Source organism: Schistocerca cancellata, chromosome 5 (assembly GCF_023864275.1).
Source record: "Schistocerca cancellata isolate TAMUIC-IGC-003103 chromosome 5, iqSchCanc2.1, whole genome shotgun sequence".
Taxonomy (NCBI): Eukaryota; Metazoa; Arthropoda; class Insecta; order Orthoptera; family Acrididae; genus Schistocerca; species Schistocerca cancellata.
Window position 1 is genome coordinate 265,534,914 of NC_064630.1, and position 26,323 is coordinate 265,561,236.

At 43.8% G+C, this 26,323-nt stretch overlaps 1 protein-coding gene across 1 annotated transcript in view; it reads left to right on the top strand.

The window, feature by feature from the left end:
* Window positions 1-26,323, top strand: part of LOC126188481 (zinc finger protein 608) — a 285,013-nt gene that overhangs the window by 107,245 nt on the left and 151,445 nt on the right. Inside the window, exon 2 of the mRNA XM_049930085.1 lies at window positions 19,116-19,168. The gene's annotated coding sequence lies outside the window, so the exon portion shown is untranslated. The remainder of the gene's footprint in view (window positions 1-19,115; window positions 19,169-26,323) is intronic.

The following is a 26,323-nucleotide window of genomic DNA, read 5'->3' on the forward strand; positions in this document are numbered from 1 at the left end:
TCGTACCTTTTTGTAGGAAATTTAATGTAGTTAAATTTTGAACTGGGTTGTGTTTCCGCTGGACGCCACAGTTTCCTGTTATTCAAGAAAAACGCATTTGAGGGTCACTTTTGTACGTTTTTATTAAATAGTTCTAAAACTACGGCCTCTAGCGAAGACGTATCCCAATACAAAATTTAACTACATTAAATTTCCTAAAAAGTGATCCTGTCCATTCTTTCCTGCAGGACTAATTGTTTCTGTGTAGCGATCGAGAGAATATGAATATCTTGCACGTAGTATCTGAAGACGTTGCGGCTTGCAAAAAAAAAACTTTTGTTCCAGGCGGAGTTGCGAAATGATGCCGTATTTAAATGTCGATGGACGCATTCACGTTGACGGAAGTGAATGCTACACTATAGCCAAACTTTCGAAATCTGAAGACGGCGTTTGTCGCCAAAGGCGGTTATCACTTCTGTTATATCGCAGCTGTGACTGAAGTAAATGATAAGCTTAATTTGTTAATTGTGTTATCTTTGGGAGGCGGTATGTGTGGCTGTCTGACTGGACCATATGTGACCGAGGGATATGACGAAGTTGTTAGCACACTGAACTCACATCCGATAGGAAAGTGGTTCAGATCCGCCTCCGGCCATCCAGATTTAGGTTTTCCGTGATTTCCCTATATCGCTACAGGCGACTGGCGGAATGGCTTCTTTGGAAGGGCACGGCTGATTATCTTCCCTATCCTTGAAACAATCCGAGCTTGTGCTTAGTTCTCTAGTAACCTTATTATACGCGGGACGTTAAACCGTTATGTTTCTTCCTGCACCCTACGTGTGTTTTTGGATTCTGAAGTAGACTACTCTGGTTTCCCATGCGGAGGAACTAGGTCGAAAAAACTACCATTATTAAAAAGTACAGACTCCAGGGATATTTTCATCGAAGGAGGGAATTTCAAGATAATTTTTTTTTCGTCTGTAACTGCCCTGGACGCATTTCCCTCTTAGCTTACCTGGTGCTCATCTAGTGTAAGTAATTTTTGTTTGTTTGCAGGTACATATTGAAATCGCGCCACAGTTATACAGCACGCCACCAGTGCAGCCACAACAAAATCATGCAGCGCATCTCTTCATTATTAGTGGGCTGCACCATTTTGTTTGGCTGCACTGGTACCGTGCTACATAACTGTGGCGCCGAGATTTCTAAGTTTACCGGAGCTGAAACAGTCGAACAAAGTAACTACGCAACAATTCTGTTTTGTGATGATTAATACACAGAGACTAGGGAATTGTCAGGAACGTTCTAGGATAGTGAGGTACGAATGCTCTTATTTTCTGAATACATATATGATATGACGGCTAGAGTGAGCAGCCATCTAGCAGCCATCTGTTTGCGGATGACGCTGTAGTGTACGAGAAAGTATGATAGTTGACTGTGAGTAGAAGAATACGGGATGACTCAGACAGATTTTCTGTTTGGTGTCGTGAGTGGCAGTTGCTGTAAATATAGAAAAATACAAGTTAATGTAGATGGGTAGGAAAAACAATCCTGTAATGTTCGGATGTAGTATTGTAGTCATGTGCAGATTGACTGTACTTCGGTTAAGTGTTAGGGGTAGGCGTTGCAAACCGACATGAAGTGGAACGAGCACAAGAGGTCGGTTGTCGCGAATGGGCTGCTTCCGTATACTTGGAGTGGTTTAGGAAAGTATGGTTCATCTCTAAAGGAGAAGGCATATAGAACACATGTGCAAATCTTTCTTGGGTACTATTCGAGTGTTTGGGATCACCACTGTGTCGTTTTAAAGGAAGGCATCGAAGCAGTTTAGAAACCTGCTGCTAAGAGGGCGTGCTGAAAAGTAACACCTCTGAATTTTTATGTGAAAACTATTAAAGCTTTTTTAATAAAACAACCGTTATTAACATTCTACACTTTTATTCTTCATTTATACATATTTGCAGCCTTCTACCGCTAGAGGTCTCCAAATTGTAGCGTGTAACATGGCGGTGAAATAACGTATCTATGTCGGTGCGTGGGAAAAAAGGTGGTATAATAGTGTTTCAAATTCGAAGAATTCGTTCTCTCATGGAGTATTCTCTGCATCAGCGTGACAAGGCCAGACCACACACGAACGCTGCGACATCTGCAACAATCCGACGCCTTGAGTTCACTGTCATCGATCATCCTCCATACAGTCCCAGTTTGGACCCATCCGATTTTCGTCTGTTTCGAAAACTTCGAGGACTTCGATAAACATGGAGCAGTACAAGCAGAGGTGAGGCTGTGGCTCCGTCAACGAAGTCGATCATTCTGTAGTGCGGCTGGTCCCGGCGGAGGTTCGACTTCTCCCTTGGGCGTGTGTGTGTGTGTGTGTGTGTGTGTGTGTGTGTGTGTGTGTGTGTGTCCCCTTAGAATAATTTAGGTTAAGTAGTGTGTAAGCTTAGGGACTGATGACCTTAGCAGTTAAGTCCCATAAGATTTCACACACATTTTTGAAAATCTGTAGTGACGATATCAACGAATTTGCCCGTCGTTGGGAGAAATGTGCTCGTCGCCAGGATGACTGTGTTGCGAAATAAATATGTAGTTATGATGCATAAAGATGTATAATTTTAAGACCGTTTGTTTTCTTTAAAAAGATTTAAGTATTTCTGCATAAAAATTCAGAGGCGTTACTTTTGAGCACGCCCTCGTAGATTCGTTAACAGTCGGTTTCATCGCCACGCAACCAGTACTGATATACTCCCTAAAATGAAATTGGGAAGACGACGTTCATTTCGCGAAATATCGTTGTGAAACGAGAGAGAAATGGCACTTGCAGCTCACTGCAGAACGGTTCTTCTGCATCAAAGTGCATCTCGCGTGAACGACGAGGACCAGACGAGAGAACTAAGGCTCCACCGGAGACACACAAACAACCGTATTTCCGTTACTTGATTTGATGCTCTTTACGGTGGTTTGTGGTATATGTACGTCTATGTGCTTTTTGAATAAAACTTCGTAAGTAACTTGGTTGTAGTTCAAAAACGAAGACCAATATTTGATAGAACATCGATTTGTGCACGAAACTGTACCGTAAATATGTAGGCACTGCAATGTCCCAAGCCATAGTGCGATGAACTGATGTCAGACTGTTTTGTTGATGTTTCGAGACAAAGTAGTCTCTCTCTCTCTCTCTCTCTCTCTCTCTCTCTCTCACACACACACACACACACACACCCCTCTTTCACACACACACACACACACACACACACACCTCCTGGTGTTTATCCAGGCGCCGCGTGGATCCCCAGCAGTTATTTCGGGCTGCCCCCTTGGCCGCGTCCGCTGGGTCACCACCTCAGTCCCCCCCCCCTGCCCCTCAGTCCCCCACCCCCTGTTAGTCCCACCGCGCCGCCACGCATTGGGCTGTGCCGCAGCTGCCGCTAACGAGCGGATGCGGGCCTCACTCACATAAAGGGCCACCTTAGTCACTGACCTGCCTCCCATCTGCTCCGAGGGGATCACGTATAGGGCATTCACACAGCAACTTTTAATATTCGTCATAGTAGCAACGCACTTCTCCCGATGATATGCTGCTGTTGACGTCGGATTTTCTAGATTTAAACTACGTCTCAGAGCCATTCCTGCTGTTATTTCATCGCTCAAACTCTAATCAACAAAAACAAAAAGTTTTAAAGTAAACTAGTACAGTGACGGGTTAGCGGTTTTTCCGGTGCGCACTGCAGATGAGGAAGAAACGAAGCTGTTCGGTTTTAATGTCCCGTCGACGAGGAGATTGTTAGTGTGGATAACTTTTTTCCTCCAAGTGAACCATCCGCTTAAGTGGTTTTGCTCCTTGTGTATCTGCGTTCTGCCCTCAGATTTATTTGTAAAGCGTTTGGCCAAGAGCCTGTCAACAGATTGTTTGGTTCCTAAACTGTTTGCGGTTTATGTCAACACATACCGATTGTTGGTTCTCAGAAGCCAGTTCGTTTTGAACTACATTGCTTTGATTATTGTGTCGTACGAGATAATTAAAACCAGTAGCCTTTGAACATGACGAGCAGATAGGTGTATTTGTCAGCAAACTGGGTCACCTTTTCTCTGCGAAATGCTGTGCACTGGTGGAAACAGAAGCTGTGCGAAAACACTATGGTTGTGGTAGCGGACAGCACATACAGCCTCCTTGTTCGTGACTTTCGACTAGAGCCGGCCACCTCGGCCTTTATGCTCCTTCGAAAGCTCCTTGCTGCCTCGCAGCCACCAAAGTCTGTGCTAAGTGCAATGCGCACCAAGTTTCAGCTCGCCGACGACAGTAGGAATAGTCACATTATTTACCTCCCAGTTCTCTTTGTCCTTGGCCTCTAGTTTCGAAAAGAAAAACACTGGCTAATTTTAAGGAAGTGAGAGAAAGAGATCGGACCTTCATTCGGCAGCTCAAATGTTTATTAATGCTGTTTTTAATTTCCTGTTGTGGCGGAAAGGAATACTATTGGTGGCCGGCCGAAGTGGCAGTGCGGTTCTAGGCGCTGCAGTCTGGAACAGCAAGACCGCTACGGTCGCAGGTTCGAATCCTGCCTCGGGCATGGATGTGTGTGCTGTCCTTAGGTTAGTTAGGTTTAACTAGTTCTAAGTTCTAGGGGACTAATGACCTCAGAAGTTGAGTCCCATAGTGCTCAGAGCCATTTGAACCATTTGAACCAATACTATTGGTCCTGTGGGCAACGTAGAGTGCCAAACAAGGGAATGCAAAGCGTTACTCCTATGTCACATCTGAAGGAATGCTCACTGAAATCATGAAATAACTTCGAAGAGTACGATTATAATGTACGAAAACAGTGGTAATTTTCTTATACTGCTATGTTTATAAACAATTCGGTGAGAAAATGCAAAGGTAAAAATATTGTGATAGATAATGAATTCATTTGACGTGTACTTCTCATACATGCAGTTTTCATTCTAGGCCATTCATTGTGGCATACTTCGCCGATTTTCTTTGCGCTATGTGTATGACAATGGTACCTCTCTCATTGAAGCTTGTGCTCTAGCCAAATGTTCACACAACTGTCCTCGATTGGATACGTGACAAAAGAGCAGATTTTATCATCGAGAAATTGGACGATTGGTAGAACGTTGCGATCGTTATTTACAGATCTGTTTCGGTTTGGAGAGTGGTGCAGCATTCAACAGAAGTTACTTGGAGAGCCATATAGTGTGTAACTTACTTTAAGTCCTCTCGTAGAAGCCAACTTCCACATAATCATATTTTTCGTCTGTTACTTGTACTGAAATAATTTCCTGCTATAGTCTGATCCACGAACTATGACGGTTCGCGCAGGACAAAGACGGGGATAGCATTGTTGCCGGTTCCTAGCAACAGTAGCGATGCGCGCATACACGTGAGTTGCGCTTGACGAAAGCGCGTATCCCGCAAATTATGTCCCTCGGTCGCTTGTGTGGAATTTGACGCCCACCGCCACCATCAGCCATGATAGCTCGCAACAAATTCACTAAATAACTCGCTACGATCACGTATAATGCCCGCATTGCATACCACATTGACAGGAGGACGCTCATAATTCTGCTGAACGCCATCGGTAGTCGGAGAGAGCGTGACGTAGGTGTGCAGAACAAGCCCAAACTCAACCGGCATCGTCCGTTCTCCAACTTATAATGCCAATGAAGTACTTGACTCGTAGTAGTGGTTAGTCTTGTCGTAAATGACTGTTGAGATGGCTTAGTGTATCTTTGTGTTTGATATACAGTATATCAGAAGCCATTCAAAACTATTAGTGGTGCTTGTGTAGCTATCTAAGACGCATTTCAGACTGTGTCCTGACTGCTCGCTAATAGCTGACAGTGACAGACTTTCATGTAAAAATTATTCTTCTGTTACTAATTTCTGTGGCTCAAATGGCTCTGAGGACTATGGGATTTAACTTCTGAGGTCATCAGTCCCCTAGAACTTAGAACTACTTAAACCGAACTAACCTAAGGTCATCACATACATCCATGCCCGAGGCAGTATTCGAACCTGCGACCGTAGCGGTCGCGCGGTTCCAGACTGTACCGCCTAGAACCGCTCGGCCACTTCGGGCGGCCACTAATTTCTGTGTCTTCAGCCAAACCCCTTTAATTGTCAGTGCCTTTTATATCAGTTTTGATGCCTGAATATTTTACTCGTTTCCCCCAAGTGAAGCTGTAGTACGTAGGTTGTCGATTTTGTTGATATTTACTGGATAATGTTTGTTTCCTATTATCTTTGTGTCGAGTAATTTTTCTGGAAACCTGTTTACTCGTAAGCCTTGTATCCTTAGCGTTTTGGTAACATCAACAGGTTCAAGTAGGCGTACGACTAGTCCTAAACACAGAACCACATGAAACTTGCATCCACAGGTCGAATTCACCGTAGGACCTACGTGTTAATACAATTCGGAACTTATTTGGTTCCGAGTTGCTTCGAACATTTCTGCTATCGTGCGTGGGCACCAGAAGCTGTTTAAACTATGGCCTCTCTCCGCTTAACCGTGAGTATCTCGTTTATAGTTACGTGCTGTCTGCCTTGTCAAAACAGTCCAGCTCAGTTTCGCAGGAGAGCTCCTGTAAAGTTTGGAAGGTAGGAGACGAGGCTCTGGCAGAAGTAAAGCTGTGAGGACGGGGTGTGAGTCGTGCTTGGGTAGCTCAGATGGTAGAGCACTTGCCCGCGAAAGGCAAAGGTCCCGAGTTCGAGTCTCGGTCCGGCACACAGTTTTAATCTGTCAGGAAGTTTCACAATAAGTTTTTTTATATGTGAAATGTCATCCGCCAGCCGTGGTGGCCGAGCGGCTCTACGAGCTACAGTCTGGAACCGCGTGACCGCTACGGTCGCAGGTTCAAATCCTGCCTGGGGCGTGTGTGTGTGTGATGTCCTTAGGTTAGTTAGGTTTAAGTAGTTCTAAGTTCTAGAGGACTTATGACCTCAGCAGTTAAGTCCCATAGTGCTCAGAGCCATTTGAACCATTTTGAAATTTCATCATTTTTTCACTTACTATTGGCTGCATTTGTTGCTATAGGTACACTTTTCTTCATAAGTAAGAGAGATTCTTCGATGAATTTTGCACAGCATACAAGCCAGACTTACAGGTGTATGAAACCGTAGAATTTATTTAATTTGTGAAAAAATGAATGAACTGTTACATTTTAAACTTCGTATTTAGAAAAAACTCAAATTTTATAGTTAATTATCTCAATTTTTGCCACAGTTTTTAATAGATTTTGAAATTTCTAGAGCTTCATACTACTCTAAGTATTGTTTGAATCCTGTATTCATCGAAGAATCTCTCTTACTTACGAAGAAAAGTGTACATATAGCAACAAATAGCAGCCAATAGTAGGTGAAAAAAGATGAAATTTCACATCTACAAAAAATTTTTGCTGTGTTTTTGAATGTTCACTGCTATGAGAGCGAATCCTGAATCATTCCTGGCCATGCTGACAAAGTTTTATGAGTTTATTTGTAATCGTATAGACAGTGGAAATTAAAATGTCCTGTGGTGCCTCTCCTGCTCCAATTCGGCCCGTTTGACGTTCTACACCCCTAATGGTGGATTATACTGTCAACGCTGATGCTGTTGCCTCGCCCGATGGTACTTTGGAAATACGTACTCCAAGCCTAATTTCATCAGATTGTTTCCTGAAACTAAAAGTCGATCAATAAACTAGACTATTCAAACACCTCGGCCTGGAACGCTGATTCCGATGCATCTGTGGCAACGTTATTCCCAGATAATAGGTTGTAAAATAACCCCCACCTCCCGCTTCACCCCCCCCCCCCTCCTTTTCCCGCACTCAAAACATGTTAAATAGAAAGCGGCGTGAGCTTTTTGCAGAGGAGCTGGCCACCCGCAGAATAGGCAGTGGATGCGTGGCGGCGGCCTTTAACGCGGCCGCGGCGGGCACTTGCTGCCGAGGCTGAGGGAATGAACGGCTGACCTTGCGCCGCCAAGGCCGACCCCCGTGGGACACTCACCCGGCCCGCGCCGCGCTCGTGCCAGCCAAGTTCTTCTGCTTTAAAGGAGGCGGGATCAAATTGGATGTCTCGTTTCGCGGCGTCCTGCTGATACTCCACTAGCACATTGCGCCATACTAGTGAACACTGTTTATTAGAGGAAAACGCTGTACCGTAGTAAGCATTGACCACCCCTTCATGCTCTCGCATTTGCGCCCTATTCAGGCATTTCACGTCTTTCTATAAAGTGCACGATCACAATCAGCCGCTTATCGTTATGTCATATCACTTATCATGGTCGTAGTCACTTATATTTATCATCGCCGTCGTCATCCGTCGACGTCACTCCATCGTCATCATCCACTTGTCGTTCATCGCTTACTAGGATTGGTCATCTATCGGTATTTTTTTAGGTCCTGTAATAACTGTGGCAGAGCGGCCTTGTACAAGTCTTTTAATTGGGCACCACTTCCACGACTTGGGTGTGTCTAACCTATATCAGAAATACAGTACTACTGGAGAAAGGGGATCTCCACTTAAGGTGGAGTCCATCCAAGAAACAACAGTCACGCGCCTCGCTGTTACGTTCGCCCGTTATTTCGTCTTCATTAGCCTATCTCTTTAGCTCGCAGATTGATTTATTTGTTTCCATGTCCAGCTCTCCATTGCTCGCTTAGTAATTCCCGAGAATTGAACGCCAGAAGTCGTCAGTTTCAGTCGTATGGAAATTTAATTTTGAAAACCCTATTTAGTTTACCAGCAACACTCCACGTCAGTTTTTATTTCTCATCCTGTCATCGTCATTTGCTCTCAGTGCAAAACCTTACAAACTGGTTGTGCTCCTTCCATGTCAGTTTGTGCTGTTTACTTTTCTTTCTGTTGGTTATGCAGTATTTCTGTCTTACCTGAATTGATTTTCAGTTACACTTTCGAGCTCGATCTACAAGGTTGTTCCATTTGTGAAGAGAATCTGCGCTAGAGCCAAAGAGCTCAGTGTCGTCAGCAATACAAAGGTTCCTTTGACACATTCCTTCTCTTTGTTCAGTTTAGACAACTAAAGGCTTCCTGTAGGGTGTTGAGAATAAATAGTTCTGGTGATGATACTGTTCTGAATTTTCCACTATGCTTATGTGCAATGAAAGCTGTAGTAGCATTGGCGCACAAATTTTTCTACGGAAGTTCTTGACTCGACCGAAAAAAAAAGAAAACACGAAACGACGGTCGTGTGGTTAGAGGACATTATAAAAGGCTGGAGAGGAGCATGGATGAGTACAGCTTATAAGACATAGAAGGCCTAGGCGAGATATTTGACCATCAAATGTTGTCGAATGAATGAGCGAATCGAATGGAATGGCTCTGAGCACTATGGGAATTAACTTCTGAGATCATTAGTCCTCTAGAACTTAGAACTACTTAAACCTAACTAACCTAAGGACATCACACACATCCATGCCCGAGGCAGGATTCGAACCTGCGATCATAGCGGTCGCGCGGTTCCAGACTCTAGCGCTTAGAACCGCTCGGCCACCCCGGCCGGCTCGAGCGAATCACTGATGGTGGTGGTGGTGCTGACATAAGTTGAATCAACGTCTTATATCTCAAGAATTCTCATTACAGCTTTTATTGGAGTGAATTAAGATCTTTCTCAAAATCTGTGGATCTCTTTTCATTCACGCTTATGCTCAATGTATTACGTTGTTATAAGTTAAGAGAAAAATTGTGAAAAAATAAAGCAATATGTAAATTATGTATGACTGGTTGATCAGAGAGGCAGAAAAACGTACCAGCCGTTCAAACCTTCCTAACAATAATTTGAGTAGCAACCCGAACATGACATACATAGCATTAAAACTTTTGGTACACTCCAGTTACTGGTAATTTGTGAAGTCCCAAAATTGTTTTCCTGCTAGAATACGTAGACCGTAGATCATCGACCATGCCTAAACTCGATGCTTCCGACCGACAGACAACTTATCCTGTGTCTGTGGTGTATTGGAACGACAGTATTGATAGCACGTGCAGTTTGAAAACACCACTCTTCCAGCGATCAATGTTGGCATTACTTTCAAGTAGATCATCAGTTTTCTTCATGAGACTTAGTCAACGTCGTACCCTTTTTCCTGCCAAAAAATCCTTGGCAGAGCTTAAGCTACAACCGTGTTGTTTGAATAGTAGTCGGCTAAGTTACAGACTGATTAAATATGATTTATCTCTGATGCTACATTGCCATTGATATTCATTATTGCCCCACCGCCCGCCCCCTCCTCAACCCCTCACCCCCACTGAAGACATGCTTTTGTAACGACAGTGACTTGCAGGAAGTCCAGTTGTTATTTGTTTCATTTCAGTGACAGAAACAGGATTTTAATGTCTGCCGTTATATCATAATTTGTCATAGGCACGTGACTATTCTAGATTGCTGTTCGTCTTTGAAGTAAGCCGTCGCGACAGATGCTGTGCCGAAGAGGCGATAAAGCGAACTGTGAAGTCAGATTACGCTGTTCAGCCGAATTTAGAAATGGCTCACAACTATATCAAACAGGATGCAGTGAGATTGCGATACTCCTGAAGAGTAGGCGTTGATAGAATTTTCTGGCGAGCCCATATCATGGGGCACGCTACAAGATTCCTCTGCGCTATTCTTGATTAATAACTTTACCAATTACGAGGGTGCATGCGTTTTCGAGAGGCGGGGCTTTAGAATTCATCTTAGACTGAAAAATTTGTTGGGAGGACGGTCACTTTTAAGCCAACAGCTACATTGCTCTGAAGGCACAGAAAATTACTAGCACACAGTTTCTCTACATCCTAATTGCTGTTCTGATTACTAAGCTCTGTATTTCCAAGATAGCTAGAGATCAGATCAGTGCTGGATTGTATTTGTCAGTCACTTGAAATTACGGGCTTTTGAAACACGCCTGTTAGAACTAAGCGTCTCACATGGAAATCGGATCTAGTACAATCCTGAAAAAACGGATCTTTTTGTATGCTGGCAAAGAATAGTGAAGATTAAGTTGTCTACTGGCCGGTCGTGGCCGAGCGGTTCTAGGCGCTTCAGTCCGGAGCCGCGCTGATGCTACGGTCGCAGGTTCGAATCCTGCCTCGGACATGGATGTGTGTGATGCCCTTAGGTTAATTAGGTTTAAGTAGTTCTACGTCTAGGAGACTCATGACCTCAGATGTTAAGTTCCATAGTGCTTAGAGCCATTTGAACCATTAAGTTGTCTAGTGTCTGAGGCCTGACCTTCGATAATTCAGGATTATTAACGACTAATTGACGGGACAGAAAGAAACTGCGTGAGCCACAAATGTCGGCATAAACAACGGTCATTTAGCTCATAGTAAAATGGCAGCGTAATTCCAGCCAACACATGGGGTGGAATCTATTTCTAAATTTTTTTCGTAGATGTAAGACAATTACAAAGTCATCCTTGATTAAAGACTTCATTCAAATCTCAAATGACATGTCCTTCACTTTTTGATACACCCATGTTGGATTATAATATTTGGTGAAAAGTGATACACACACCGTTATCGTTTAAGATTGTAAAAATGAAACCGTACGAGACTAAAGTATAGGTTTGTGTGATATATTCTGTTTTTGTCAGAATACCCGCATCCCTCCGTCATCTCCGTGCACCGTGTGCTTAGTACCCCTTATTTACTTTCCCGATCGCTGTCTACGGCCGCAAACCGTTAATAGAAAGTCTAAAGTTGGCACTCGTAGTCACGTGTTTGCTTCCAGCACGGTAGCAATGGCTGCGAATTGTGGGGGGTGTTGACTTCTGTGGTGAGTAAGTCGAGAGAGATTGTGCGTATGGATTTGTGGTAAAGAGCAAACCAGGGAGCAGCGCAGGACGGCAGGAGCAACGCCGGTGAGTCACTGATGCACAGTTGCACACAACATCAGCTGCCGCAAGTCGACACACACACACACACACACACACACACACACACACACACACACACACACAAACAACGGAATTCTCTGCCAAGTCAGAAGCGGCCGCTGCTGCCTCCGCGCTTTCTACGTGTTGGTCTGCACTACAATTTTTACCCCTCACAGTTCCCTCTGTTTTCAAATACACAATTCCGTGATGTCGATTAGATATGTCTTGTAAGTGGATGCTTTCTTTTAATGACGATGTGCCATGTACGCCGTATCCGCTTCTCTGTTTGATTCAATGTCTCCTTATCCTCGTTATTTATTGCGTGTACATATGTATCTAATGTTCGGCATTCTTCCTTAGTACCACGTTTTAAAAACTTTGTTCGATCTACAAATAGTGTAAAGGTAGATTTTCTTTTCTTCAGTCTTATCTTAGATAAGTTGTAGTGTCGGCATTGTCTAGCATATTTCTCCGCAACCAAAACTGGTTAGAGAGCTACCTGTACCAATCTTTCACTTACTATGTAAATAATTCGTATCAGTATTTTGCGTAACTCGCCGGATTCAGCAGTGCGTTACCGTTGTGCTCTATGGCTTTTTCCGCCCTCGTACTTATGGATTAGGACTGCCTCAAAACTTACAAAATATGATTTTCTGGTGTGCACAAGTGCAACTGGTCGCTTATCTGTGGCAGCAGTGCAGCGCCCGTGCTCGCTAGCCCCGGAGGGGGAGCGAGCGCCGCTCCCGCCGCCTCTGCCAACGCGGCGGCGGTGTTGGCTTTGGCAGGGGCCCCGGCGCGCCGTCCTATTTCTGACTGAGACGCGGTTTCTTGTGCCCGCTCTCCTTTTTCCACGAGCCGTTTCATCTGGCTCCCAAATTTACCGCGCGCTGTGTTTACGGTCCGGGGAGGCGAGCCGCAGAGCGCCTGGCAGCCGGTGCCGCGCCGCGCCGGGAAACGAGTTCCATTAGGCCGGCCTCCCCTCATTTATTTCTTGCGCCGTGCGGCCGGGTCACACTCCGGGGCAGCGCCGCCCGACCACACAGGTCGATGAAACGCTTCTCCCTGCTCCACTGGCGTCCTCACGTCGTTAGCGTGATGGAAATCTCTGCCGGCTGTCCGCGATTCTCACAGCGCTCCGTGCCGAGGTCGTGCGGTGTGGGGAACTCGAGGGAAGAACACGGCAGGTGCCATAACTCGATTTCCCGGAAACTTAGCACAGTCGGAGAACGGTCGGAATAAGTAGCCGGCCGGTGTGTCCGTGCGGTTCTAGGCGCTTCAGTCTGGGACCGCGTGACCGCTACTGTCGCAGGTTCGAATCCTGCCTCGGGCATGGATGTGTGTGCTGTCCTTAGGCTAGTTAGGTTTAAGTAGTTCTAAGTTCTAGGGGGCTGATGACCACAGTTGTTAAGTCCCATAGTGCTCAGAGCCATTTGAAACCATTTTCGGAATAACCGAATCGTATGCGTTCATGCTCAACCGTTCCTGAGGAAACGACGGTCAAAGATTTCGCAGTACTTCATGTCTTTTAGCGAGTAAATAGTTTTATCTTAAACGGTGGTACAGTGGCTAACGTCTTAGGTCATCCACTTGAGTGCTAAAAGGAATTCGTTAAACATCGGTTACACGATAAATCAGTCTAATCTAAAAGCCGTAAATTCAACTAAATACCTAGGTATTACAATTACGAACAACTTAAATTGGAAGGAACACACACAAAAGTTGTGGGGCAAGCTAACCAAAGACTGCGTTTTATTGGCAGGACTTAGAAAATATAACAGACCTGCTAAGGAGACTGCCTACACTACGCTTGTCCGTCGTCTTTTAGAATACTGCTGCGCGGTGTGGGATCCTTACCAGCTAGAATCGACGGAGTACATCGAAAAACCAGAATGAGATATTCACTCTGCAGCGGAGTGTGCGCTGATATGAAACTACCTGGCAGATTAAAACTGTGTGCCCGACCGAGACTCGAACTCGGGACCTTTGCCTTTCGCGGCCAAGTGCTCTACCGTCTGAGCTACCGAAGCACGACTCACGCCAGGAAGTTTCATATCAGCGCACACTCCGCTGCAGAGTGAAAATCTCATTCTGGAAACATCCCCCAGGCTGTGGCCAAGCCATGTCTCCGCAGTATCGTTTCTTTCAGGAATGCTAGTTCTGCAAGGTTCGCAGGAGAGCTTCTGTAAAGTTTGGAAGGTAGGAGACGAGGTACTGGCAGAAGTAAAGCTGTGAGGACCGGGTGTGAGTCGTGCTTCGGTAGCTCAGATGGTAGAGCACTTGCCCGCGAAAGGCAAAGGTCCCGAGTTCGAGTCTCGGTCGGGCACACAGTTTTAATCAGCCAGGAAGTTTTACATCGAAAAAGTTCAAAGAAGGGTAGCACGTTTTGTATTCTCGCGAAATATGGGAGAGAGTGTCACAGAAATGATACAGGATTTGGGCTGGACATCATTAAAAGAAAGGCGTTTTTCGTTGCGACGGAATCTTCTCACGAAATTCCAATCGCCAACTTTCTCCTCCGAATGCAAAAATATTTTGTTGACACCGACCTACATAGGGAGGAACGATCACCACGATAAAATAAGGGAAGTCAGAGCTCGTACGGAAAGGTATAGGTGTTCATTCTTTCCGCGCGCTATACGAGATAATAGAGAATTGTGAAGGTGATTCGATGAACCCTATGCCAGGCACTTAAATGTGATTTGCAGAGTATCCATGCAGATAGCGTCCCCGATTCACATTTCCGCGTCCCGTGTTTGAAAACCGCTTTTATTATTTCTATATTTATTTTTCATTTATCTAGCCATGTGCAAATGGTTCAAATGGCTCTGAGCACTATGCGACTTAACTTCTGAGGTCATTAGTCGCCTAGAACTTAGAACTAATTAAACCTAACTAACTTAAGGACATCACACACATCCATGCCCGAGGCAGGATTCGAACCTGCGACCGTAGCGGTCGCCCGGTTCCAGACTGCAGCGCCTAGAACCGCACGGCCACTCCGGCCGGCATCCCCAGAGGGTTGCTTCAGGAATGTTTTTCACTGTATAGTGAAATCATGTTGTCCTTAGTAGTCTACTATTTGTATATCTGACGAATAATTAAAAAAAAAACAGAAAATTATTCAAATTTTTAGGTGCAATTCAGATGGTATACCTCGATTCATATCAATTGCAAGCGCCAGTTTTGGGGGAAGTAGTTCGTTATTACTGGTTTCCCGCCAAATTATTGCCGACACGCGAAATCTTAAACGGTATTAGCGTCTTTTATTCGAGTGAGATTCATTCGAAAAACCGTCACTGTGGGAAACCTGGCATCGCGGTTGCTGCTGGTTTTCGGAATTTGTACGTTCTGAATGTTTTTACGATGGGTATCACCCAAGGAAATGCACCAAATCTTCCCTAAGAATAAACGTAAGAATAAAATTACAAAGTAATACAAAAATTAAATGCAAGAAAATGGAAATTTAAAAATTTTGTAACCACTGAAAACATCATGCACACATATACTACATAATAAATGTGTGATACTTACTGTGAAACCCTGTTGTAATTTTACAATTAATGTAGTGCTCTTGTATCCCGTAAACTGATGGCAAACATTCTTGTAGTGACGTTCTACGGACATGAGTATATGAATGAAAAAATAAAATAAATTGAGATTATCACACGATAAAAGGCGTTTGAATTACTTTGAAAACTTTGACTGTCATTTTCTCAGAAACGGCTGGGTATCTGCGGATAAGCCGAGGCACGTGTTCACTTAATTTTACTCCCCTTACACTGAGAGAAGTTGTGGGAATTCGGGTTATGGCACTTGCCGTGTTCTCGCAAGTATGAAATCTGTGGTGGAAACAAGAAATAATTTTCTATATTGCACTGCCACAGTCGTCAATACTTTCAGGGGTGTATGCTACTGAGAAATGCTATAATTCTGTTTTGCGAAAACTGGCGTTTTGAGACCGTGGCTATGTACAAAGGCCGGCTGCTGTGGCCGAGCGGTTCTAGGCGCTTCAGTCTGGAACCGCGCTTTTGCTGCGGTCGCAGGTTCGAATCCTGCCTCGGGCATGGGACTGTGTGATGTCCTTAGCTTAGTTAGGTTTAAGTAGCTGTAAGTTCTAGGGGACTGATGATCTCAGATGTTAAGTCCCATAGTGCTCAGAGCCATTTGAACAATTTTTATGTACAAAGTATAGGTTGACTCTTTCAGAGAAGAAGACAGCAACTAATCACTATTGTTAATGCTATTTATTTGTACAAATGGCGCCGTAACAGGTTTCGAACCGCAGTTTCATCTTCAGACGGCTGTACGCGTAAAGATACACAATTGTTGAAGGCAACATAATCTTTTGGTTCTTTATTCCCCCCCTCCTCGGTGAAACATTCTTGCGATGGTGGTGCTGTCTAAAATCCCACGCATTTGGTTGCAATGTTGTTGGTCTGTATTCGCGAAATACTGTAGAGTCTATGCATAATTTATTTGATTTTTAAAAGCTTTTTGGTGTGTGTGTGTGTGTGTGTGTGTGTGTGTGTGTGTGTGTGTGTTGCTTTACGCAGTGTGGTTATACACAAATCAAATAAGTGATGCGTGTACTCTGCACTATTTCGGGAATACAAGCCAACAAAATGTCGCGAATTTTAGACGGGACTATCATCCCAAGAATATTTCACCATAAGAGGGAATAAAGAACTAAAAATTGATCTAAACTTTAATAGACGTGCATCTTGACGTAATCAACCCTCTGATGAGGAAGACGTCGGTTCCAAACAGGTTACGGTTATTCGTGCAAAGAAATAGCAATATCAATAGTGGGTCGTTGCTGTCTTCGTCTTTGAATCAGCCTATATAATTCTTCAATTTCCACTGTCGGTTATGTTCATTCAACTTCTTCAGGTGTCGTCAGGACTTCTAGGATCTTGTCGAGTGCTTCAGTATTATTGGAAACTGTTTTCATGTGTACCGAAGCACTCAGCAAGTTCGTACCCATATAATCCGAAGACGTTAAATGAACGTAACCGACAGTGCAAGTTAAAGTATTTAACACCAACTGAGGTGGTCTTTTACATACACCTTATGATGGAAACATAATAATTTGATTCAGTTTCCAAATGGAGTAAAGGATTGCGGAAAATAGCAAGTGACACTATGTCCCGGATCAAACTTTTGTGTTCTTGTGCAAAGGTAATTATCTGTTCTTTAGGTGGGGACGTCCAGCTTGAAGAAACTTCGGCATTATTTGAGAGCAGCGAGCTACGTGTCAGCGCGAAGTTTCACCCTCGTGTCAGTTTTCATTGCCTCCATCAGTACCAATTTACAAGCCCCAGTCGATAAAGAGGACATTTATGGCTGTAATATTTATTAAACACCCCTTTTTAATCACATCAGATACACAACAAAGCATTCGGAAGGAAGGAGACTGGGTCAGAGGTGGTGCGAAGACCAGCCATGGTGAAGAGACTTGGGTTGCAAGCAGATCTTGCCAGTGACGGAGAACTATAAAAGACGACGACCATTATGATGATATTGTAGTTTACACAAGTAACTTCGTTTATATAGTCATTTTCAAGTGTTCACCACCACCAACAACAACAACAATCACGTCGCGGATACCAAGTTGCAAATTTACTACATCTTACTGAAACGGCACAAGTTTAAATATAGAGATGTACTGATAATTGTGCATACATATTTTAGTTTCGTTGTAGGCGTCAACAACATGAGTAACCGTTAGGTACAACTGCTATAGAACATATTATGAAACAGTTCTTATTGACACTGTGATGTGTTAGCATGAGCGGTAGTCATAAAATTCTAATCACCACCCCGAAAGATGCAATGAAGATGAGATACTACATATTTTGGCTCCCTCTAGCGGCATACTATGGTACGTGATTTTGTATGGGTACCAGGACTGCAAACATGTACCCTGCAATAAACAAACACATAAACGGACACAAAATTTATTACGAAACTTTATTTTTTGGAGTTGATAATAAAAACCTTATGACTACATCCCGTGCAGTTAGCAGTGCTTCAGACTACAGTTTTCGGCAGTTTAGTAAAACGTGCATAGCAAACGTGGACCTTGTAATTTACGACCTGCTCATTGATGTTGCTAGTTGTGTATGCGACACGAGCAAGAAAAGATCTTGAAAAATATTACAACCTGAGTGGAAAAATTTCACCTTCATATAGCAGATTTATGACTGCTATGCCTACGATGTAGATGATATGCACGTCATTCAGCTACGGAGTAGTTACTTCGCGCCTCACCCACTACTCGCCAAGAGAAGGTGCCAAGCGTGCACGAATGGAAAAGCTTTCCTATTCGGGTGCAAAGTTATGTTAGCAAAACCAGTCCGCTTTCGCTTCGCTACATTATAACTGAACCCTGCGATATTTTTTACTACTGCGTGCTGTTACTGCTAGAAAATAACAAATTTGTCTGCAGTTTCAATTCGATGGCTGCTTTTCTAACCGTCTCCGTAAGCAACGACGCTAACATCCGTGTACGGTGGTGCTGAATTCTGAGGTAGTGTGTTCGATTCCCGACTGTAAAAATAATTTTCACTGCCAGTAACTACCGTTAAGGGAAGATAGGTTCTAGCGTAAATCTCCTGTGTACCATACTTGGCTCCAACATTCTGGGTTAAATTCCAAACCGTGTCGCAGTGTCTCATGTAGTGGGGACCAGAACCCCCCCCCCCCCCTCTCTCTCTCTCTCTCTCTCTCTCTCTCTCTCTCTCTCTCTCTCTCTCTCTCTCGCACACTCACACACACTCTTCGTCCACGCTCACCCTGGACAGTGACATACACCTAACTTATACCCATGCCCATGCATTTGAATCGCGTAAAACCTTTGAACAGTCGAAAGGTTTTCGAAAGGTCGGTTGAAGTTGCCACATAATCTGGAACAACTTTCGAGTTACTATGAAATATGTACGCAACAGTGTTAAGTTAGTTATGTTTCTAGTGGTTGGTACGCGTAAATGAATATTATTGCAATATGCAGGAATTAATTATTTCACTGGCACGGTAGGTGCCAACAGAAGTTGCTGCGCAGTTTGTATGCAAGAATTCTATAATTACCCCATCATGATGTTTGTAGTGTACCGGTATTGAGCAAGTAGAGGGTTTGCAAACTGCGCACGAGTTGCATACAATCTGCTACACCAGTGAAATACATTTTACATTGCATATTGATAGGATATTCATTGCTAGCAACTAATCGTGGAGATGCATAGCTAGTTTAATACAGTGTTGCATATTTTCCGCAGCGGGCCGCAGCTGGTCTCTGGAGATGCGCCCAGCTCCACCTGAGACGGCTACGGTAAGTGCAACAGACAGGCTGATACAGTATATGATGCTACTAACCTGAGCGTCCGCCCTCTGCTAATCCCAGCAACACCCACTGTTAACTGGCTCTAACACGCGCTCATCACTAGTATCTCTTTCTTGTATGTAAACCGGTGATGTCTTTCCAGTGGACCAAGTCGCACAATTCCTTTCCAAAATACTAATGTAACCAGGAAAGGAGAGGGGGAAGGTTGGAATTGAATCCTCCATAGCGTGGACCTCTTAGCACCGAGGAGACGGCAGTGTGGTTGCGGCTCACCTTCACGTGGAGAAATTTAACTTGAAAAGAGTTCTACTGCAAACCTACGTCTGATCAAGTGACAAGCGCATTATTATTCTGTCTGCCCAGTTACACTTAGACAGCACATGCTTCCCAGTATTCGCATTAAGCTGTAGGTGCATAGGCTCACTCGATTGTCAACGCTGACATGTCCTTCTTTTGTTTGTACACTGAGGTGAAAAAAATGAGTTACCTCCTAATATAGTGTACTGGACCTCCTTTTGCCCGGCATAGCGCAACAACTCGACGTGACATGGACTCAATAAGTCGTTGGAAGTCAGCTGCAGAAATATTGAGCCCTTGTGGCTCTATAGCCGTCCATAATTGCGAAGGTTTCGCCGTGCAGGATTTTATGCACGAACTGACCTCTTGATTATATCCCATAAATGTTCGATGGGAGTCATGATGGCGATCTTTGTGGCCAAATCATTCACTCGAGCTGCTTAGAATGTTCTTCAAACCAATCGCGAACAGTTGTGACACGGTAACATGGCGCATTGTCATTCATAAAATGAATGGCCGCAATTGGTCTCCCAGTCCATTTCATGTAAACACAGCCGACACCATTATGGAGCCACCAACAGCTTGCACAGTGCCTTTTGGATCCATGGCTTCGTTGGATGTGCGCCACACCCGAATCCTACCGTCAGCTATTACCAACTGAAATCGAGACTCATCTGAACTGAACTGAACTGAACTGGCGCGCGCGCAAAAGTCCAGGCGTGTGTGACCCCACATCGATACATGGTTATGCCGAAAGCTGTGGCACGCGAATTGTGCGCTAATTTGTTTGTACGGCTGCAGTCATCTGCTACACACCTAAATCTTACTGTAATTCGGTTGATGGTACGGCTCGCGCAAAAATGCGTGTCACTGGGGTAGAAGCGCACTCTCGTTCTGAGCACTGGGCCACTCCACCGCATTTTTCGGAAGATGTAGTGGCCTCAGTTGTCTGCACGCCGAACTGCTTACGGCGCTGTCTCTACACTACATAGCAAGGCACCGCAGTCTATTTTTCGATAGGTGTCACCGCAGTCTTTTTGCACCATAAGTGCGTGGAGAGTTCATCATAATTAGGCACGCGTATTATGTGCAGTGCCATTAAATTTTCGTAGTAAGAGGCAAACGAAACAAAAATTTTATTAAGGAATTGTGTCTGACAGTGTTGCAAGAAGCGCTAGACATCCCGATCGGACAATAGAGAAACGGGGTGGGGGTGGGGGGGTCATGGTCAGAAGTACGTCCCAAAGCTTCACTGCTTCCGAAACTCGCGGAACAAGGAGAGGAAAATCTTATTTTTAGGCAATATTGCCGAACAAGTTGTCAGAGGACTGGCACGCAATTTCCACGTAATACATGTTCGCTATTATACATTGTCAGTGTCTTAGGAAGCGAAGTTGTCCGCTACACTACTTTTTTTACCTTTTTCGTTCTACGAGATTTGCTTCTGGCAGCGTGCCATCAGACTAGTTTCGATTCGATTGATCTTCTATTTATGCGATTATTTTGTCTCCGGTATTGTAGACACTATTGGTTATGAACGTTTATATTCGTCGAACTATTGGTCGTATTGACATAACCTGTTAACAGGATCGCTTGCTAGCTGTAGCTTAAAAGTTGCGTGAGACATAAATCTTGCTTTAGCTGTGAGCCTGTGCCATGGTTGTTCACTACGTAGCATGTCATGGACTGGAAGCTGGCACAATGGATCAGCTCGAAGTATTAAAAAAAAAAAAAAAAAAAAAAACTTTGTGATGCAGAATGCCTCTCGTGTAGCGCCTGTAATAAGCATCACCGTGACCCTTTGGCGCTTTGTCAACAAACCTGTGACGAAATACGCTGCTCTCCTTTGGGTCTTGTCTTTTTTCTCTGTCAGTGCTGGTATTAAAGTACCAGTCGAACGAAGATTTCGTAAGTTGCCTCTCTCGTGGGTGGACTACACTTCCTGAGAATTTTGACATCTGCCGTTGCTACGTTTAGTTTTTATGTAGTCGTTCAACATTAAATCTCTCCACACACATACTCCCAGATACTCATTAACACCATTGCAATGTGTTGTTCCTAGATGACTGATTATAAATTATCTTTGCGGCTTATCTATAGCAGACTTCGGTATCTGAAATCCAGCGATGGAAATCTTTGATACCATTTCAAGATAAGCACCTGTTCTGAGCCCACGCGACAGTATATAAGTGATGAGTATCCATGAACGGGCGTTAAACTGCTTTTATTACTTAACGAATTAATGTGTTTTACCTCATAAACAGTTTAAGCTGTTGTTGGTCGCTGTTACTCTATTTAATTCATCTTTTCGTAGAAAACTCGATGGAGATACCCAAAGCACAACCTTAGTGATTTGAGGCATTCTGTATTCACGTCCACTGCGTAATGTTAACGGTGCGGTGGCTGGAAGTGGAAAATATACCGAGGATGCTGTTAAAGAAATTAGCAGCAGTTAAAGAAAAAAAAACAGCTTAAGGGCAACATTGCCAAAACTAAAATGATGCTAAACAAACAGAAGGGACTATAAATACGTAACAGAGAAGTTGGTAGGAATTAAAAACAACATGTTGATGACTCAAAACAGTATTATTATTAACATAATAACAATATTAACAATAATAATATAATAGGACAAGTGCGAATAGGACCTGAGCTCTGACCTGGACCAACTTAATTATGTATGTAGATAATAGTCTTGTGTGGTTCAGCGGCCTGGTGTAAGTCTTACTATTGGACGCCACTACAACTTTGTGTTATCAAAATGGTTCAAATGGCCCTGAGCACTATGGGACTTAACATCTGTGGTCATCAGTCCCCTAGAACTTAGAACTACTTAAACCTAACTAACCTAAGGACATCACACACATCCATGCCCGAGGCAGGATTCGAACCTGCGACCGTAGCAGCCTCGCGGTTCCGGACTGAGCGCCTAGAACCGTTAGACCACCGCGGCCGGCTTTGTGTTATCCAACCGCGGAAAAGAGCTCTACAGTTTAACGTGGAATCCGAACCACACCCTGATTCTGGCAACTACTCGCATCCTTGAGAGGCGAATGCTAGGTTAAAACAAAAATAAATTCGTGGTTCGACCCACATTCGATACCTCAAACTTTCTATTCCCAGGCACGCGCGGTAATGCCTACAGGCTTAAATTTTTCACACCGCCAAGGGGCCATAGATCATAGTATGTGACATGAATTCCAACGGGATACTTCTACCCGTTCATAAGAAAAAGGGATCGTAACATTCGGATTGACAGACAGGCGGACAACCAAGTGTTGCTACAAGGGTTCCGTTTTTACCGATTGACGTACCGAATCCTAAAAATGATGTTGCATGAAGGTAAGAAAAGAACTGCACTAGCAAAAAGTGTGACTATTTTTCGATAGGTGTCACGCTACAATGGTCCAGTGTTTAATATTCAGTCGTCTTTTTCTTCCTTAACGCTTTTTTGACATCTAAGTATAATAGTCGTATTCTTATTTGTACCGGGGTTCGCAGTCCACATTAAACTGTAGGTTCTCCTGTAACTGGTTGTCATTTCAAAAGTCCGAAAGCATAATGTAGTGTTAAAGATCTCAAGGTTCAGAAAAAAGTTCGAGAGAAAACGACTGTGAGTAAACAAGGCACTTCATGTGAAAAGAAACAACTTGTTTCGTGTGTGTGTGTGTGTGTGTGTGTGTGTGTGTGTGTGTGTGTGTGTGTGACTTGACGCAGGTAAGAGCTGTGTCGAAGATCAAGGAAATTCAGCGGACAAAACATACTCAGTGAACAAGTTTGGAAACAAATAAAAGAAAATAGGTGAGCTCGGACTACTATTTAGAAACGAAAACTAAACTTCTTATTGTTATGCACACTTTCGCCACATCTTGGCACAATAGTTTCATATTTATCAATTAAAATCCCTGATGGAGAGTCAAATACAAATTTGAAAAAAAAAAAAAAAAAAAAAAATTTACACCATGTGCTTTCAACGATAATAAAAAAAACTGATTGCTAATTTATTTGAACGTAACGGTTTCTTAAGAAACTCTTGGGTAAAAAGGCGAGATACGGCCGTGATAGGAAGTAGTACAATGTATTCTGTATACAACAACATAAAATGTATTAAAAATAGAGAATACACGTATTCGCGCCTTCTAATCAGTCATTAACTTTGCCTTGCTGTTTGCTCTTGCCTCTAATTGCAAAGGAAGTGTTACATGTACCATTGTCCCAGATCTCCTCCCCCCCCCCCCCTCTTCCCCTATCATGACTCGTTTCGAGGCCACATTTTTCAAGCACACTTTCTCAGCGTTGTACACTTCAATTATTTTTGGAAACCAGTTCTCCGAGCGTCACGTTCCTTCATTCTCATCTGCTCCAGCGGTGTGTGTCCTTCTTCGCAGCATTATTATTTAGCTCCAGCCCCGTATCCTGACTGTTTCTGTCTACGCGCACGTGATGGAGTCTCTCAGATGATAAAACAAAAGCTAGATGTGTATATTGCGTCCTTGCGGGGGAAATTCCGAGCAGAAAACGGCAACTTTTATTGCGGCGCTATTATTAAACTGACTGTTATTACACACGGCGTCCTCGTACGAGCGGTTACTTTCGTACTAAGGTTCATGGATGGTTGAATCTGATGAGGGCAGTTCAGGTTTTACTGCTCCTTTGTCTTCAGCAGTTAATACCATCGAGGCAGCACACTGTGTGTGCTGTAACTTTTATAGGGTACGGTAGTTCGCAGCTCAAAACGGTGGTGTCGGTGAAGCAGAAAATGAAGAGCTCGAAATCTTGAAACGTAATTGAAATTAGTTAGAAATTACGTGGTAGCCAACTCTGCTGAGTGTAATAGAGTAACGATTCGTATACAGTAGAGTGTAGCCGGACATTGACCATAATGACACATAAGAAAAAAATACTTAAACGTATTCGGACATTGCCCAACAATTAACAAACAAAGAAAAAATACTTAAAAGGCAAACCTGACAAACAATACCACGGTTATAGGTGAAAATCGCGCGTTGTGTGTGTGTGTGTGTGTGTGTGTAAGAGCGAGAAAAAGAGTAGAAGATGATAGTCGATGTTACTGATCATAGGTGCAGCCGTCAGACTGACAATAGGGCTTCGATAGCTTTCTGGTACGTAATGTGGCTTTCACTTCTGATAATGGTATGTTTCATAAAATGAGGTTGCAACGTGATTTATGTTGCACATTGATCTGTAGATCTCTTCATAACTCGCTAATCAAGCTATTTCATATATCTAGGGAAACTACTGCATGCCATCTCTAATAGGGTCATGCAAGTAAAACACTATGGTATTGTAAGCAACATTTGAGTTCTTCACTTCTACCATACGTTATGCAACCACTACTTCTACCTGTCTTTGCATAGTCCATATTAATTCAGAACTATAATCGTGATACTCCGCGCACTCGTGTATGTAGTCCTTACAACCCATGAGAGACCAGCTGGTAAGGACCACCACATTTCTACAACGATAGAAAGTCTTGCAGTTGACAGGGTTCTGTCATGTTAATATAAAACTATGTTGTAGAAGTCAGAATAATTACATTTTATTATTTGTTTGCAGAGAGCGAGGTGGCGCAAAGGTTAGCATACTGGCCTCGCATTCACGAAGACGTCGGTTGAAACGCGCGTCCGGCCATCCAGATTCAAGTTTTCCCTGATTTTCCTAAATCACTGCAATCAAATACCGGAATGGTTCCTTTGAAAAGGGCACGGCCGATTTCCTTCCCCATCCTTGACACAATCCAAACGTGTGCTCAGTCTCTAATGACCTCGGTGTCGACGGGACGTTAAACCCAATCTTCCTTCCCTCCTTTCATCTCTTTGCAGAGAACAATCTCGTCGAAAGAAAAAAAGTTCCTTATATCTTTTCCATCTATTTAGTTCCAGTGAAGTAATGGGTCAGTTAGAAATAAAAGTTGTTAGTGGCGGAGCGATAGCTTGGTTGGAAAAACAGTGGGGAAGTAATTGGTCGTCGTGTTAGGGACTGCCCAGCATTCATCTAGAGTTGTTTAGATGCTTCGGGAAAAGCCAAATGATGATGTCCGTACGGAAATTTTAATCCTCCTTGTATTGAACATCAATACAATGCCCACTCGCAGATTTACGTGGAATTGACATTCTTTTTGAGGGGTTCCAAATTCCGCTGTCGATCTGTCACCTGTTGTCGGTGATGCTGCCCATTTGTGTGGGTATCTTTTGGGCTCCTCTCGCAAGGACACGGAAATCGTAGTCGACAAGACGTTAAAATTAAATATTCGTACCTTCCCAGCTTGACACATTTACCGAACCAATATTTAAAAAAAAAATTGCTCTGATCACTATGGAACTTAACTTCTGAGGTCATCAGTCACTTAGAACAGTGACACATCCATGCCCGAGGCAGGATTCGAACCTGTGACCGTAGCGGTCGCGCGGTTCCAGATTGTAGCGCCTAGAACCGCTCGGCCACACCGGCCGGTCCCAATATTCTAGGAAGACAATTGTGCTACTAGTATCGTTGGTAGTCGATGGTTGGAGACACAACAGTTGTTACAGGTGGTCTGCGCAAACCAGTTCGTAGATGTTGTGCACTGATAGAATCGTGTATACGCTTGGACTTAACCCCCTCAGCGTCAGTTTAGGCCTGAAGATGTAGTACTAAAGCACATAAACCGGTAGCCATATGATAAATAATGTCGTAAGGACGGCTGTAGGTGTTGCATTTTATTGCGTAAGTGAACGGTCGAAGTCCCTCAAACCTGTCAGAAGGATAGACATACAAAACTATCGGGAACGTCTCGTATTGACCACGGGAATGTATGTGAAAAGAGAACAGGACGTGCACAGTAGC